The sequence below is a fragment of the Acipenser ruthenus genome, chromosome 32 (assembly GCF_902713425.1).
Source record: "Acipenser ruthenus chromosome 32, fAciRut3.2 maternal haplotype, whole genome shotgun sequence".
Lineage (NCBI taxonomy): Eukaryota > Metazoa > Chordata > Actinopteri > Acipenseriformes > Acipenseridae > Acipenser > Acipenser ruthenus.
Window position 1 is genome coordinate 7,305,889 of NC_081220.1, and position 15,163 is coordinate 7,321,051.

The window sequence follows — 15,163 nt, forward strand, 5'->3', positions numbered from 1 at the left end:
AGTTAAATACATGTTTGGACACACAGTATTTTTCAGTGACTTCAACAAGTAGTCTGTTTACAACAGAAAATACAATCGTGTTAGGAACGCTATTTTAGTCCGATTTAAAAAAGAAATTAAAATGGTATTGAGTGCTGACAAGAGTTTGGTATCAGCTGTTGATTTCATTGAAACAATCTTTATAGTAAAATCAACAAATTTATTCCTCTGGTCGTGTATTGTCTCGCTGACTGCTATCCATCTGGAAGTCACCTAAAGGATAAGGCACTGGCCTCCTTAACCAGGGATTATGGTTTCGTCAGTTTTATTTAAAACAGTGTGTGTGTATTTGTTCTTGGTCTGTGATATATGTGGTCTGTGTTTATAGATCTTGGCACGTTGCACCAAGTAGTCGTGGCCAAGTGGTTAAGGTGATGGGCTTGAACTCTGTTGGTGTTGTGTCCCTTTTTATGTCTTCGTTGTTAATTCTTAAATGCCTGTTCATCTTAAAGGTATCAATTATTACTTGCTGTACATTAAATTCTTCCAAACTAGTATTTGCAAACACATCACAAAATTAAATGGCGTGGAATAGAAACAAAGGCTTTGACGTCGACGTGATTGGAACACGCAACCTTCTGATCTGGAGTCAGACGCGCTACCGTTGCGCCACGAATTCCTGCCGTAGTGTATGCTTGTTATGCAATGCTAGAGTGCACAGCAAGCATGCCAAACGCATGCTAATTCCGATGCTGATACTAGGAAAACACTCGGTATCACCAGGGTCAAGGGAAACAGCCGACTCAATATTTGTTCGTAGTCAGCAGGGCTATGAAGTTGTCAGAAGTGTGTTTGATTCTCAGCTTAAAAGTAAAGAAAACATAAAACAATGCAATTTGCTTTTATGATGTTTATTATTTGAAACGTGGGCATAAACACAGTTGTACTGGCTGGGAATCGTCTCGGGTCAATTACTTGGAAAGCAGCTATGCTGACCAATATATCACCAACGAGGGAAAGCTGGCAGTACTGAGTGACACAGATGACGGATTTTCTCAGCGCGTCTCCTCTGAATGCGCACTGGCACAAAGGGGCTTTGATCATCTAATGACATGAAATACATGAAAGTCACCGCAAGCCTGCACCTCACCACATCCTTCACACTGTTAAACTGCCTCATTATGACCAGGCCTCTAATTATGCCTTTCCAATACTTTGAATGTGTTATTGTTCAGTTTAACATGAGAACAACTTGGTAGAACAATCATAATGTCCGCAGGACTTATTTTCCTCGGGTTTCCTTGGCTAATAACGCCAAGGTCGCGGGTTCGATCCCCGTACGGGCCACGGCTTTTCTTCTTTAAAGAAACCACATCATTTGTAATGGTGCCAAAATGAACATTCTTTAACAAAATGAACTGAAGCAATATGAAGTACAACCAGTAATATTTCAGACTTTTTTTTAATAAACTTTATATATAATGCTAGCGAAATGCGTTTTTAAAGTGTTTGGACTCGCTATCCACGAGGAAGAGTGAGAGTGTTCGTTTTTTAGCGTGAAGGAGACAGCGAGTGTTTGTTTTTTTTTGGCCAACTGCTCCCTGTTATTGATGACCGCTCCAGTGTTCCTTAGGGGGCTGGAGGAAGCGGACACGTTCTGAGTGGGTATCTTACCAAAAGGTACGCAAGACGAACTACAGTTGCAAAGCACTGCTGCTTTTTCGATGATTGATTAAAACTATCAATCTGACTGAAAACACGGATCACATTAATTGTGATCGGTTTTATACCAATAGGCTTACATGACAGGTATTGTGTATAGGCAATGTCATATACATAGAAATGAACACGGACAGTGTTTTTTTAAGGGCTGACTCATTTTAATATTCGAGAGATCTAGGTGTACTAGACAAATATACTGGATTTTTTCCATGTCGTAATTGTGCCGCCTGTGATAATGCGTTTGAAACTAGAGATAATGTGAGATAATGTCTGTTACTGGCGGATAGTTTACAAATGTACTCAATTATGTTACAACTTTTGTGTCTACGAAACATATCTGTAACATTTATGTAATGCCTGTGTGTTTTTTTTCATGAAGTTAATTTGCTAACAGACTGTTCTGATTTGTTTCTAACCGTGAAGCGATCGCTCTGTTTGCCGTATATTTTCTGTCTGTAAGAGGAGTGTCCTTGTGATCCCATATAGAATGCGACGAAACAGGTCGCCCTCCTTAATATAAACAGATAAAGAATAAGTTCACACCCCCCCAGGTGATTTACTGTAGCGTCAGACATTGGAGGTTCAGCAGTGTACTGCAGTGTTGTGCAAAGTCGTCAGTGTAAGTCAGGATGGCCGAGCGGTCTAAGGCGCTGCGTTCAGGTCGCAGTCTCTCTGGAGGCGTGGGTTCGAATCCCACTTCTGACAAATCTGTTTGTTTATTTATTTCTTAAAACGTCCACCGAATGCTTGGTAATTTGATTTGTTTTTCTTGTTAGTATTCAAATCACAAGGTCGTTAAATGAGAGAAAGTCACCGCAAGCCTGCACCTCACCACATCCTTCACAATGTTAAACTGCCTCATTATGACGAGGCTTCTAATTATGCCTTTCCAATACTTTGAATGTGTTTTTGTTCAGTTTAACATGAGAACATCTTGGTAGAACAATCATAATGTCCGCAGGACTTATTTTCCTCGGGTTCTAGTATCAAGTTTTGAGTGTGTGGCCGGTTAGCTCAGTTGGTTAGAGCGTGGTGCTAATAACGCCAAGGTCGCGGGTTCGATCCCCGTACGGGCCACGGCTTTTCTTCTTTAAAGAAACCACAGCATTTGTAACATTCTTTAACAAAATGAACCGAAGCGATATGAAGTACAACCAGTAATATTTCAGACTTCCTGAGCTTTAAACATGTATTAACAATGAGCACATACAATCAATTAAAAACAAAGCTTACGTAGTCGGCAGGATTCGAACCTGCGCGGGGAAACCCCAATGGATTTCTAGTCCATCGCCTTAACCACCGGCCACGACTACATGCTCGCACGATTATTTGTGAAAATATCCAAAAGAAGTAAACGAAACCCGTAGTAATGCTGTAGATGGCAGTATAGGCTAACTAATGAACCGAAGTCAAATGTCTTTGTTGAAACTGTCAGATTTGTACAATGCAAGCACACGTGGGAAATGTAAATAAAATATAATTTTTGTTAACGTTCATAATAATGAATACATCTTTATTTCAAAATACGTAGCTATTTAACTGATCTTTTCAAGAAACACCCCCATCCACAAAAACAAAGTAGTTATTTAATTGAACTGAAAAATTGACTTGCTTCATGGCTGTTGCCAGAGCACTCGAGCACGTTCTGGCTAGCGTGAGCGGACTTAGCAGATAACAAGATCTACAAAGTATCTCATGCTAATAAAACATACCATAATTATGTTCGTTTTTATTATACACATGGCAACTTACAGAGACTAGGGTGTGTGAACTATGCATCAGCTGTAGAGTCACTTACATTTACATCTCACCCGAAAAACGGAGCACAAGGAGGTTAAGTGACTTGCTCAGGGTCACACAATGAGTCAGTGGCTGAGGTGGGATTTGTACCGGGGGACCTCCTGGTTAAAAGCCCTTTATCTTTAACCACTGGACCACACAGCGTCCTATAACAAAATCACACCCCAGATGGGACTCGAAACCACAATCCATGGCTTAGAAAGCCAGTGTCTTATCCATTAGGCCACACGGGCTGACGCGAAAAGCACATTTGGTAGTAATAAAGAAAGTGGGAACAATAGTATCGTGGTTTAATACATCATATCCAAGCCATCGTTGCTGTTCAAACACAGCAGAGTGTTACACTGGGAAAGGGCCGTACTTGTCAGTACGTATTTGACATTCATGTGGGAAGATTTAAGATTGTGAAGAAGTTTAAGTATGCTGCGTATTTGCGCATTGGGAACCTTACATAATTAGGTTTTTGATTAATGCCACTTTCTTACGGACAGTAATCAAGGTGACGATACAAGACCAGAGCCAATAAAGCAGTTATTTTCCTTTCCTTTCATTACCATATTCTAGTGTGCTTGTTCAGAATATGCGTGAATCGTGAAAACGTCTTGCTAATATGTGAACAAAGCCAGCATTCACTTTATTGATCACCATGTGGATTAACCGCTATTGGAACACAGATGATTGTGTTAAAGATGTTAATAGACTTTTAATGTACACGTTTTAGAGCTAAACGTTTGCTGAGACAGTTCAAGCGCTGTAGCAGTGTTTAACTATTTCCTGGATGTTTGCCTTTTGGTCTTACTCTGGAAAAAGTAATAATAATAATAAAAAGTAGGCAAAACCATTTTTTGAGAAACCGCATTTGGGAGAAAAACTAACAGTTTGGAAACACATTTGCAAAGGCATTGGATTCTATTGTGGTGTTTCCGAACTGTTGAACGTTTCTCATTACATGCAGGTTTACTGGCTTGACAAAAAGGCGAGTGACGAAAAGAATGCTGTCTCGATAGCAACATCGCGTCAAGCTGAAATAGCTCAGTTGGGAGAGCGTTAGACTGTAACGGTCCCTGCTTCGATACCGGGTTTTTGTATACAGCACGACTAGCGTTATTTGTTCTTAATTAATTTTTTGAATTAAAAAAACAGCACATTTTTTCTTTAGTGTAATTGGAGGAAATAAAAACGTATTATAGTGCCATTTTCTAATGCGATAAAGAAATGCAAAAAGCATCATCTCTGCGTGGGCTTGAAACACCAAAATTTCGATTAACAGCCGATCGTGCTAACCGATTATGGTGTTTTATTAGATAACACCCTGGGAGCTCAACAGAACAGTGTGTATGCATATTGCTAAAATGGAAACCAAATATACACGATTCAAATGGGAATCGTATTCAGATTTTAAGCACAAATTTGATAGACTTCACAGTGCAAAGGAGGAAGGCAGACAATTGAAATGAGGCAACTGGCTCCTACTTTTTAAATCATACGAGAAACTTGAACCCAATTAAGCTTTTAACCGCCTGCAGTTTGGAATGAGTTTGAAATGTTGTTGTAACACCTCACTGGGCAACAGCAATTGCATTATATGAAAGCTCCCTGTTAATTTCTCAGCGGCACAGCTGCCGGTGCCACTCAGAGTTGGAGGGAGACGGTCGGCCACTTGCCCATAAAACAATACTTTCAGAGATCATTTCTATAGCGATTTGCTAGCGAAATGCGTTTTTAAAGTGTTTGGACTCGCTATCCACGAGGAAGAGTGAGAGTGTTCACTTTTGAGCGTGAAGGAGGCAGTGAGTGTTGTTTTTTGGCCAACTGCTCCCTGTTATTGATGACCCCTCCAGTGTTCCTTAGGGGGCTGGAGGAAGCGGACACGTTCTGAGTGGATATCTTTCCTAAAGGTACGCAAGACGAACTACAGTTGCAAAGCACTGCTGCTTTTTCGACGATTGATTAAAACTATCATTCTGACTGAAAACACGGATCACATTAATTGTGATCGGTTTGATACCAATAGGCTTACATGGCAGGTATTGTGTATAGACAATGTCATATACACAGAAATGAACACGAAGTGTGTTTATTAAGGGCTGACTCATTGAAACGTTCGAGAGATCTCGGTGTACTGGACAAATATACTGGATTTTTTCCATGTCGTAATTGTGCCGCCTGTGATAATGCGTTTGAAACTAGAGATAATGTGAGATAATGTCTGTTACTGGCGGATAGTTTACAAATGTACTCAATTATGTTACAACTTTTGTGTCTACGAAAATATCTGTAACATTTATGTAAGTCCTGTGTGTTTTTTTCATGAAGTTAATTTGCTAACAGACTGTTCTGATTTGTTTCTAACCGTGAAGCGATCGCTCTGTTTGCCGTAAATTTTCTGTCTGTAAGAGGAGTGTCCTTGTGATCCCATATAGAATGCGACGAAACAGGTCGCCCTCCTTAATATAAACAGAAAAAGAATAAGTTCACGCACACACCAGGTGATTTACTGTAGCGTCAGACATTGGAGGTTCAACAGTGTACTGCAGTGTTGTGCAAAATCGTCGGTGTAAGTCAGGATGGCCGAGCGGTCTAAGGCGCTGCGTTCAGGTCGCAGTCTCTCTGGAGGCGTGGGTTCGAATCCCACTTCTGACAAACCTTTTTGTTCATTTATTTCTTAAAACGTCCACCGAATGCTTGGTAATTTGATTTGTTTTTCTTGTTAGTATTCAAATCACAAGGTCGTTAAATGAGAGAAAGTCACCGCAAGCCTGCACCTCACCACATCCTTCACACTGTTAAACTGCCTCATTATGACGAGGCCTCTAATTATGCCTTTCCAATACTTTGAATGTGTTATTGTTCAGTTTAACATGAGAACATCTTGGTAGAACAATCATAATGTCCGCAGGACTTATTTTCCTCGGGTTCTAGTATCAAGTTTTGAGTGTGTGGCCGGTTAGCTCAGTTGGTTAGAGCATGGTGCTAATAACGCCAAGGTTGCGGGTTTGATCCCCAAAATGAACATTCTTTAACAAAATGAACCGAAGCGATATGAAGTACAACCAGTAATATTTCAGACTTCCTGTGCTTTAAACATGTATTAACAATGAACACATACAATCAATTAAAAACAAAGCTTATGTAGTCGGCAGGATTCGAACCTGCGCGGGGAAACCCCAATGGATTTCAAGTCCATCGCCTTAACCACTCGGCCACGACTACATGCTCGCACGGTTAATTGTGAAAATATCCAAAAGAAGTAAACGGCTCCCGCAGTAATGCTGTAGATGGCAGTATAGGCTAACTAATGAACCCAAGTCAAATGCCTTTGTTGAAACTGTCAGATTTGTACAAGGCAAGCACACATGGGAAAAGTAAATACAATATACTTTCTGTTAACGTTCATAATAATGAATACATCTTTATTTCAAAATACGTAGCTATTTAATCCTAACAGAAACAATAGGCTTCCCAGCCATCAGCTTGGAAGCAGAATGGAGATCAAATCGGACGAATAACGAGTGCAAAATGGAATGTGGAAATCAATGTAAAGGCAGTTTAAATAAGAGCAGCTGCAATACATTAAATAGAGTTATATTTAAGAGCAAGCAGTAACTGCAGTAGAGTATTTAATTATGGATGGACCAAACTTGCAGGTCGCCACTGTCACATTTTCCAGGAAATCACGGCTAATACTGAGAAAGAAAACAGATGATAACCTAACAGAAAACTAGTGAAAAACACTGCACTGATTAACTGAACGGGTCAAACGTAGCCTACTGAATTGCTGAATTGTTGGGGGGAGCGTGGCGCATCCAGCTGAGGCGCTTCATCTGAATTGCAAGGTGTGCCTTATAGCCTGGAGATCGCTGGTTCCAATCCAGACTATGCCATCGCCGACAGGAACGCCGAGGGGGCGGCGCACAGTTGGCAGAGTGCCACCCGGGTTGGGAGGGTTTAGGTCAGCTTGGTAATCATTGTCTCAACAAGCTCCAGCAACTCCTGTGGCGACCGGTCTCCTGCGAGTTGTGGGCAGAACTGCGTTTCCTCAAACACCGCTACAGCCAGGTGCGGCTGGCTTTGCTGTTGCAGTGTGACAAGAGGAGGGTGGCTGACGGCGTTTGTTTCAGAGGATGCGCATGATGAGTCTTCGTTCTCCCGAGTCGATACGGGAAGCTGCAGCAGCGCCATAAAAAAAAACAATTGGATATTCCAAATTGGGAGAATTTTTAAAAATATTACAAAAAAATAAATTAAATAGTTAAGCTTCAAAAAATCTATTTTTGACTGAGCGAGTTAAGTGTGTACGGTATCCTGACAACACAACACGTTGAAAACACAGAAAAGACGCTGAGAAAAAAAAAAAGTTTCCTATTTCCTGTTTAATTAAGAAAATACAATAAAAAAAGATTATTCTCTTACTTGTCTTCCTGCCATATCCCCTCTTTTTTGGTCAAATATTGAATATATTCGTATTCAATTTCAAACGACTGTTCTTTGTTCCCATGATGCATCTGTGATGGGCTGGGTTTTAGCGATCGCGATAATTTCTGATATTTTACAGTGGCTGGACTTTATAATAATAAAAAAATGAAAAAGGGTAACGAGCGACAAATGCATTAATTTCTGTCGATTTGTTCTATTTTAATGGGTTATAATTTTACAAATTTAAAAGACATTCATTAAGAAAAGATAAAACTAATTTAATCACCTTTAAGGATTATGTTTTTATTGACAGAAATATATTTGATGTATGTGTGTTTGGCATGAAATCAAATAAAGTCCCATTGGATTTTGCTTGAAAAGAGGAAACACAAAAGATGTTTTTTTAGGTTTTTTTTTTTTTTTTTTAAATAAAGCATTTATTCAACATGTTTGGTTTTTTTTTACAAAAATACAACACAATACGACACGGAATGTTTTTATTTTTTTGTTAAAAGAATGACAAAAGTTAAAATATTTTCTCGTTTTTTTTCTGTTTGTTGTTGGGCTGCCATCTTGGTAAGAGCTTGTCAATTGTCGCATGTGAACACAGCCCCTACCAAAATGTCCAGTACAGTACAGTACCGTGCTGTTAGATTAGACTGGACTGTATTGAATTAGCTGGCTCTCAGATCCCCAGTACAGTACCGTGCTGTTAGATTAGACTGGACTGTATTGAATTAGATGGCTCTCAGATCCCCAGTACAGTACAGTGCTGTTAGATTAGACTGGACTGTATTGAATTAGCTGGCACTCAGATACCCAGTACAGTACCGTGCTGTTAGATTAGACTGGACTGTATTGAATTAGCTGGCTCTCAGGTCACCAGTACAGTACCGTGCTGTTAGATTAGACTGGACTGTATTGAATTAGCTGGCACTCAGATCACCAGTACAGTACCATGCTGTTAGATTAGACTGGACTGTATTGAATTAGCTGGCTCTCATATCTCCAGTACAGTACCGTGCTGTTAGATTCGACTGGACTGTATTGCATTAGCTGGCTCTCATATCTCCAGTACCGTGCTGTTAGATTAGACTGGACTGTATTGAATTAGCTGGCTCTCAGGTCACCAGTACAGTACTGTGCTGTTAGATTAGACTGGACTGTATTGAATTAGCTGGATCTCAGATCCCCAGTACAGTACAGTGCTGTTAGATTAGACTGGAATGTATTGAATTAGCTGGCTCTCAGATCATGAGTACAGTACAGTGCTGTTAGATTAGACTGGACTGTATTGAATAAACTGGCTCTCAGATCTCCAGTACAGTGCTGTTAGATAAGACTGGACTGTACTGAATTAGCTGGCTCTCAGATCCCCAGTACAGTGCTGTTAGATTAGACTGGACTGTATTGAATTAGCTGGCTCTCATATCTCCAGTACAGTACAGTGCTGTTAGATTAGACTGGACTGTATTGAATTAGCTGGCTCTCAGATCCCCAGTACAGTACAGTGCTGTTAGATTAGACTGGACTGTATTGAATTAGCTGGCTCTCAGTTCCCCAGTACAGTACCGTGCTGTTAGATTAGACTGGACTGTATTGAATTAGCTGGCTCTCAGATCCCCTGTACAGTATAGTGCTGTTAGATTAGACTGGACTGTATTGAATTAGCTGGCTCTCAGATCCCCAGTACAGCACAGTGCTGTTAGATTCGACTGGACTGTATTGAATTAGCTGTCTCCCAGATCCCCAGTACAGTACTGTGCTGTTAGATTAGACTGGACTGTATTGAATTAGCTGGCTCTCAGATCCCCAGTACAGTACCGTGCTGTTAGATTAGACTGGACTGTATTGAATTAGCTGGCTCTCAGATCCCCAGTACAGTGCTGATAGATTAGACTGGACTGTATTGAATTAGCTGGCTCTCAGATCCCCAGAACAGTACCGTGCTGTTAGATTCGACTGGACTGGATTGAATTAGCTGGCTCTCAGATCCCCAGTACAGTACAGTGCTGTTAGATTAGACTGGACTGTATTGAATTAGCTGGCTCTCAGATTCCCAGTACAGTACCGTGCTGTTAGATTAGACTAGACTGTATTGAATTAGCTGGCTCTCAGATCATGAGTACAGTACAGTGCTGTTAGATTAGACTGGACTGTATTGAATAAACGGGCTCTCAGATCTCCAGTACAGTGCTGTTAGATAAGACTGGACTGTACTGAATTAGCTGGCTCTCAGATCCCCAGTACAGTACCGTGCTGTTAGATTCGACTGTACTGTATTGAATTAGCTGGCTCTCATATCCCCAGTACAGTACAGTGCTGTTAGATTAGACTGGACTGTATTGAATTAGCTGGCTCTCAGATCCCCAGTACAGTACAGTGCTGTTAGATTAGACTGGACTGTATTGAATTAGCTGGCTCTCAGTTCCCCAGTACACTACCGTGCTGTTAGATTAGACTGGACTGTATTGAATTAGCTGGCTCTCAGATCCCCTGTACAGTACAGTGCTGTTAGATTAGACTGGACTGTATTGAATTAGCTGGCTCTCAGATCCCCAGTACAGCACAGTGCTGTTAGACTCGACTGGACTGTATTGAATTAGCTGGCTCCCAGATCCCCAGTACAGTACTGTGCTGTTAGATTAGACTGTACTGTATTGAATTAGCTGGCTCTCAGATCCCCAGTACAGTACAGTGCTGTTAGATTAGACTGGACTGTATTGAATTAGCTGGCTCTCAGATCCCCAGTACAGTACAGTGCTGTTAGATTAGACTGGACTGTATTGAATTAGCTGGCTCTCAGTTCCCCAGTACAGTACCGTGCTGTTAGATTAGACTGGACTGTATTGAATAAACTGGCTCTCAGATCTCCAGTACAGTGCTGTTAGATAAGACTGGACTGTACTGAATTAGCTGGCTCTCAGATCCCCAGTACAGTGCTGTTAGATTAGACTGGACTGTATTGAATTAGCTGGCTCTCAGATCCCCAGTACAGTACAGGGCTGTTAGATTAGACTGGAATGTATTGAATTAGCTGGCTCTCATATCTCCAGTACAGTACAGTGCTATTAGATTAGACTGGACTGTATTGAATTAGCTGGCTCTCAGATCCCCAGTACAGTACAGTGCTGTTAGATTAGACTGGACTGTATTGAATTAGCTGGCTCTCAGATCACCAGTACAGTACAGTGCTATTAGATTAGACTGGACTGTATTGAATTAGCTGGCTCTCAGATCCCCAGTACAGCACAGTGCTGTTAGATTAGACTGGACTGTATTGAATTAGCTGTCTCCCAGATCCCCAGTACAGTACTGTGCTGTTAGATTAGACTGGACTGTATTGAATTAGCTGGCTCTCAGTTCCCCAGTACAGTACCGTGCTGTTAGATTAGACTGGACTGTATTGAATTAGCTGGCTCTCAGATCCCCAGTACAGTGCTGTTAGATTAGACTGGACTGTATTGAATTAGCTGGCTCTCAGATCCCCAGTACAGTACCGTGCTGTTAGATTCGACTGGACTGTATTGAATTAGCTGGCTCTCAGATCCCCAGTACAGTACAGTGCTGTTAGATTAGACTGGACTGTATTGAATTAGCTGGCTCTCAGATTCCCAGTACAGTACCGTGCTGTTAGATTAGACTGGACTGTATTGAATAAGCTGGCTCTCAGATCATGAGTACAGTACAGTGCTGTTAGATTAGACTGGACTGTATTGAATTAGCTGGCTCTCAGATATCCAGTACAGTGCTGTTAGATAAGACTGGACTGTACTGAATTAGCTGGCTCTCAGATCCACAGTACAGTGCTGTTAGATTAGACTGGACTGTATTGAATTAGCTGGCTCTCATATCTCCAGTACAGTACTGTGCTGTTAGATTAGACTGGACTGTATTGAATTAGCTGGCTCTCAGATCCCCAGTACAGTACAGTGCTGTTAGATTAGACTGGACTGTATTGAATTAGCTGGCTCTCAGATCACCAGTACAGTACCGTGCTGTTAGATTAGACTGGACTGTATTGAATTAGCTGGCTCTCAGATCCCCAGTACAGTACAGTGCTGTTAGATTAGACTGGACTGTATTGAATTAGCTGGCTCTCAGATCCCCAGTACAGTACTGTGCTGTCAGATAAGACTGGACTGTATTGAATTAGCTGGCTCTCATATCTCCAGTACAGTACAGTGCTGTTAGATTAGACTGGAATGTATTGAATTAGCTGGCTCTCAGATCCCCAGTACAGTGCCGTGCTGTTAGATTAGACTGGACTGTATTGAATTAGCTGGCTCTCAGATCCCCAGTGCAGTACAGTGCTGTTTTTAAAATCCATAAAAATGTTGTAAATCTTAAATTCCTGAGATCTAACACTTATGAAAATTAATGAACAAAATAAACAAATAAATACATAAATGAAAAAATCAATACACAACTTTATAAACAAATTCCTAAAATTACACAAATTCAGGCAATCCAACACCTTAAAAAAAAAAAAAAAAGTACAAAGTAACACGGAACAGTCCATTATAGTTAGTATAGGGGGTGATTGGTCTAAGGCTATTTTGCATATTATTATTATCATTATTATTATTATTATTATTATTATTATTATTATTATTATTATTATTATTACAGTATTATTACTAGTCCAAACTCCCCCACCCCTCTCTTTGACTGCACCTAAATGGATCAGTCCCTTCAAAAAAAAAAATAGTCATTTTGCACTGAAATTAAATAAAATACATGCAATTTCAAAGTAAAAAGAAAACAGTTTCAAATTGTAACATCTGAAACACATTTTGTATATATATATAATCTGTAAACATCTTAAAACAGTTGCAGAATATTTTGTAGTGATTTTCATAGCAATTAAGAAAGTCAAAGAGAGAGAGAGAGAGAGAGAGAGAGAGAGAGAGAGAGAGAGAGACATAAAACTGGGAAAAAAAGGCAAAACACTTTAAAAGAAGTGTAATTTGTAATTCATTATGAACAGAGCTGCACAGAGCAGGTCTGTAGGAAACTCAACACTGCAGAGCTGCACAGAGCAGTTCTATAGGAAACTCAACACTGCAGAGCTGCACAGAGCAGGTCTATAGGAAACTCAAGACGGCAGAGCTGCACAGAGCAGGTCTATAGGAAACTCAACACTGCAGAGCTGCACAGAGCAGGTCTATATGAAACTCAACACTGCAGAGCTGCACAGAGCAGTTCTATAGGAAACTCAACACTGCAGAGCTGCACAGAGCAGGTCTATAGGAAACTCAAGACGGCAGAGCTGCACAGAGCAGGTCTATAGGAAACTCAACACTGCAGAGCTGCACAGAGCAGGTCTATAGGAAACTCAACACTGCAGAGCTGCACAGAGCAGGTCTATAGGAAACTCAACACTGCAGAGCTGCACAGAGCAGGTCTATAGGAAACTCAACACTGCAGAGCTGCACAGAGCAGGTCTATAGGAAACTCAAGACGGCAGAGCTGCACAGAGCAGGTCTATAGGAAACTCAACACTGCAGAGCTGCACAGAGCAGTTCTATAGGAAACTCAACACTGCAGAGCTGCACAGAGCAGGTCTATAGGAAACTCAACACTGCAGAGCAGCACAGTGCAGGTCTATAGGAAACTCAACACTGCAGAGCTGCACAGAGCAGGTCTATAGGAAACTCGACACTGCAGAGCTGCACAGAGCAGGTCTATAGGAAACTCAACACTGCAGAGCTGCACAGAGCAGGTCTATAGGAAACTCAACACTGCAGAGCTGCACAGTGCAGGTCTATAGGAAACTCAACACTGCAGAGCTGCACAGAGCAGGTCTATAGGAAACTCAACACTGCAGAGCTGCACAGAGCAGGTCTATAGGAAACTCAACACTGCAGAGCTGCACAGAGCAGGTCTATAGGAAACTCAACACTGCAGAGCTGCACAGAGCAGGTCTATAGGAAACTCAACACTGCAGAGCTGTACAGAGCAGGTTAAAAGGAAAGACAGATCAACACTGCAGAGCTGTACAGAGCGAGTCTATAGGAAAGACAACATTTCATTTTTTATATAACTTTTTAGATTAGTTCCTTTTAAAACAGTGCTTTCCCTGGGTCTCTCTCAAACACTTTCAATGAGACTCCCTATCGCACAGCAGTTTCAATGAGACTCCCTATTACACAGCATTTTCAATAAGACTCCCTATCACACAGCAGTTTCAATAAGACTCCCTATCACACAGCAGTTTCAATGAGACTCCCTATTTCACAGCAGTTTCAATAAGACTCCCTATTGCACAGCAGTTTCAATAAGACCCCCTGTCACACAGCAGTTTCAATGAGACTCATCCTATTTCACAGCAGTTTCAATGAGACTCCCTATTGCACAGCAGTTTCAATAAGACCCCCTGTCACACAGCAGTTTCAATGAGACTCCCTATTGCACAGCAGTTTCAATGAGACTCCCTATCGCACAGCAGTTTCAATAAGACTCCCTATCGCACAGCAGTTTCAATAAGACTCCCTATCGCACAGCAGTTTAAATAAGACTCCCTATTGCACAGCAGTTTCAATAAGACTCCCTATTGCACAGCAGTTTCAATAAGACTCCCTATTGCACAGCAGTTTCAATAAGACTCGTTATCACACAGCAGTTTTAATAAGACTCATTATCGCACAGCAGTTTCAATAAGACTCCCTATCGCACAGCAGTTTCAGTAAGACTCCCTATTACAGAGCAGTTTTAATAAGACTCCCTTTTGCACAGCTGTTTTAATGAGACTCCCTATTGCACAGCAGTTTCAATAAGACTCCCTATCGCACAGCAGTTTCAATAAGACTCCCTATCGCACAGCAGTTTCAATAAGACTCCCTATTGCACAGCAGTTTCAATAAGACTCCCTATTGCACAGCAGTTTCAATAAGACTCCCTATCACACAGCAGTTTTAATGAGACTCATTATCACACAGCAGTTTTAATAAGACTCATTATCGCACAGCAGTTTCAATAAGACTCCCTATCGCAAAGCAGTTTCAATAAGACTCCCTATCGCACAGCAGTTTCAATAAGACTCCCTATCGCACAGCAGTTTCAATGATACTCCCTATCGCACAGCAGTTTCAGTAAGGCTCCCTATTACAGAGCAGTTTTAATAAGACTCCCTTTTGCACAGCTGTTTTAATGAGACTCCCTATTGCACAGCAGTTTCAATGAGACTCCCTATCGCACAGCAGTTTCAATAAGACTCCCTATCACACAGCAGTTTCAATGAGAC

General features: G+C 41.1%; 7 non-coding genes across 7 annotated transcripts; 5 read left to right on the forward strand and 2 right to left on the reverse strand.

The window, feature by feature from the left end:
• The first annotated feature begins 1,430 nt into the window (after nucleotides 1-1,430).
• LOC131703454 (small nucleolar RNA U3) lies at nucleotides 1,431-1,645 on the forward strand. The gene has a single exon (XR_009309910.1). It is a non-coding gene; the product is annotated as a small nucleolar RNA U3 (small nucleolar RNA).
• Nucleotides 1,646-2,324: 679 nt separating this feature from the next.
• trnal-cag (transfer RNA leucine (anticodon CAG)) lies at nucleotides 2,325-2,406 on the forward strand. The gene has a single exon. It is a non-coding gene; the product is annotated as a tRNA-Leu (tRNA).
• A 298-nt stretch (nucleotides 2,407-2,704) lies between these two features.
• trnai-aau (transfer RNA isoleucine (anticodon AAU)) lies at nucleotides 2,705-2,778 on the forward strand. The gene has a single exon. It is a non-coding gene; the product is annotated as a tRNA-Ile (tRNA).
• A 155-nt stretch (nucleotides 2,779-2,933) lies between these two features.
• Nucleotides 2,934-3,014, reverse strand: trnas-aga (transfer RNA serine (anticodon AGA)). Its single transcript has one exon. It is a non-coding gene; the product is annotated as a tRNA-Ser (tRNA).
• A 2,155-nt stretch (nucleotides 3,015-5,169) lies between these two features.
• LOC131703361 (small nucleolar RNA U3) lies at nucleotides 5,170-5,385 on the forward strand. Its single transcript, XR_009309827.1, has one exon. It is a non-coding gene; the product is annotated as a small nucleolar RNA U3 (small nucleolar RNA).
• Nucleotides 5,386-6,062: 677 nt separating this feature from the next.
• On the forward strand, nucleotides 6,063-6,144 carry trnal-cag (transfer RNA leucine (anticodon CAG)). Its single transcript has one exon. It is a non-coding gene; the product is annotated as a tRNA-Leu (tRNA).
• A 488-nt stretch (nucleotides 6,145-6,632) lies between these two features.
• trnas-uga (transfer RNA serine (anticodon UGA)) lies at nucleotides 6,633-6,714 on the reverse strand. The gene has a single exon. It is a non-coding gene; the product is annotated as a tRNA-Ser (tRNA).
• Between the last annotated feature and the right edge of the window lie 8,449 nt (nucleotides 6,715-15,163).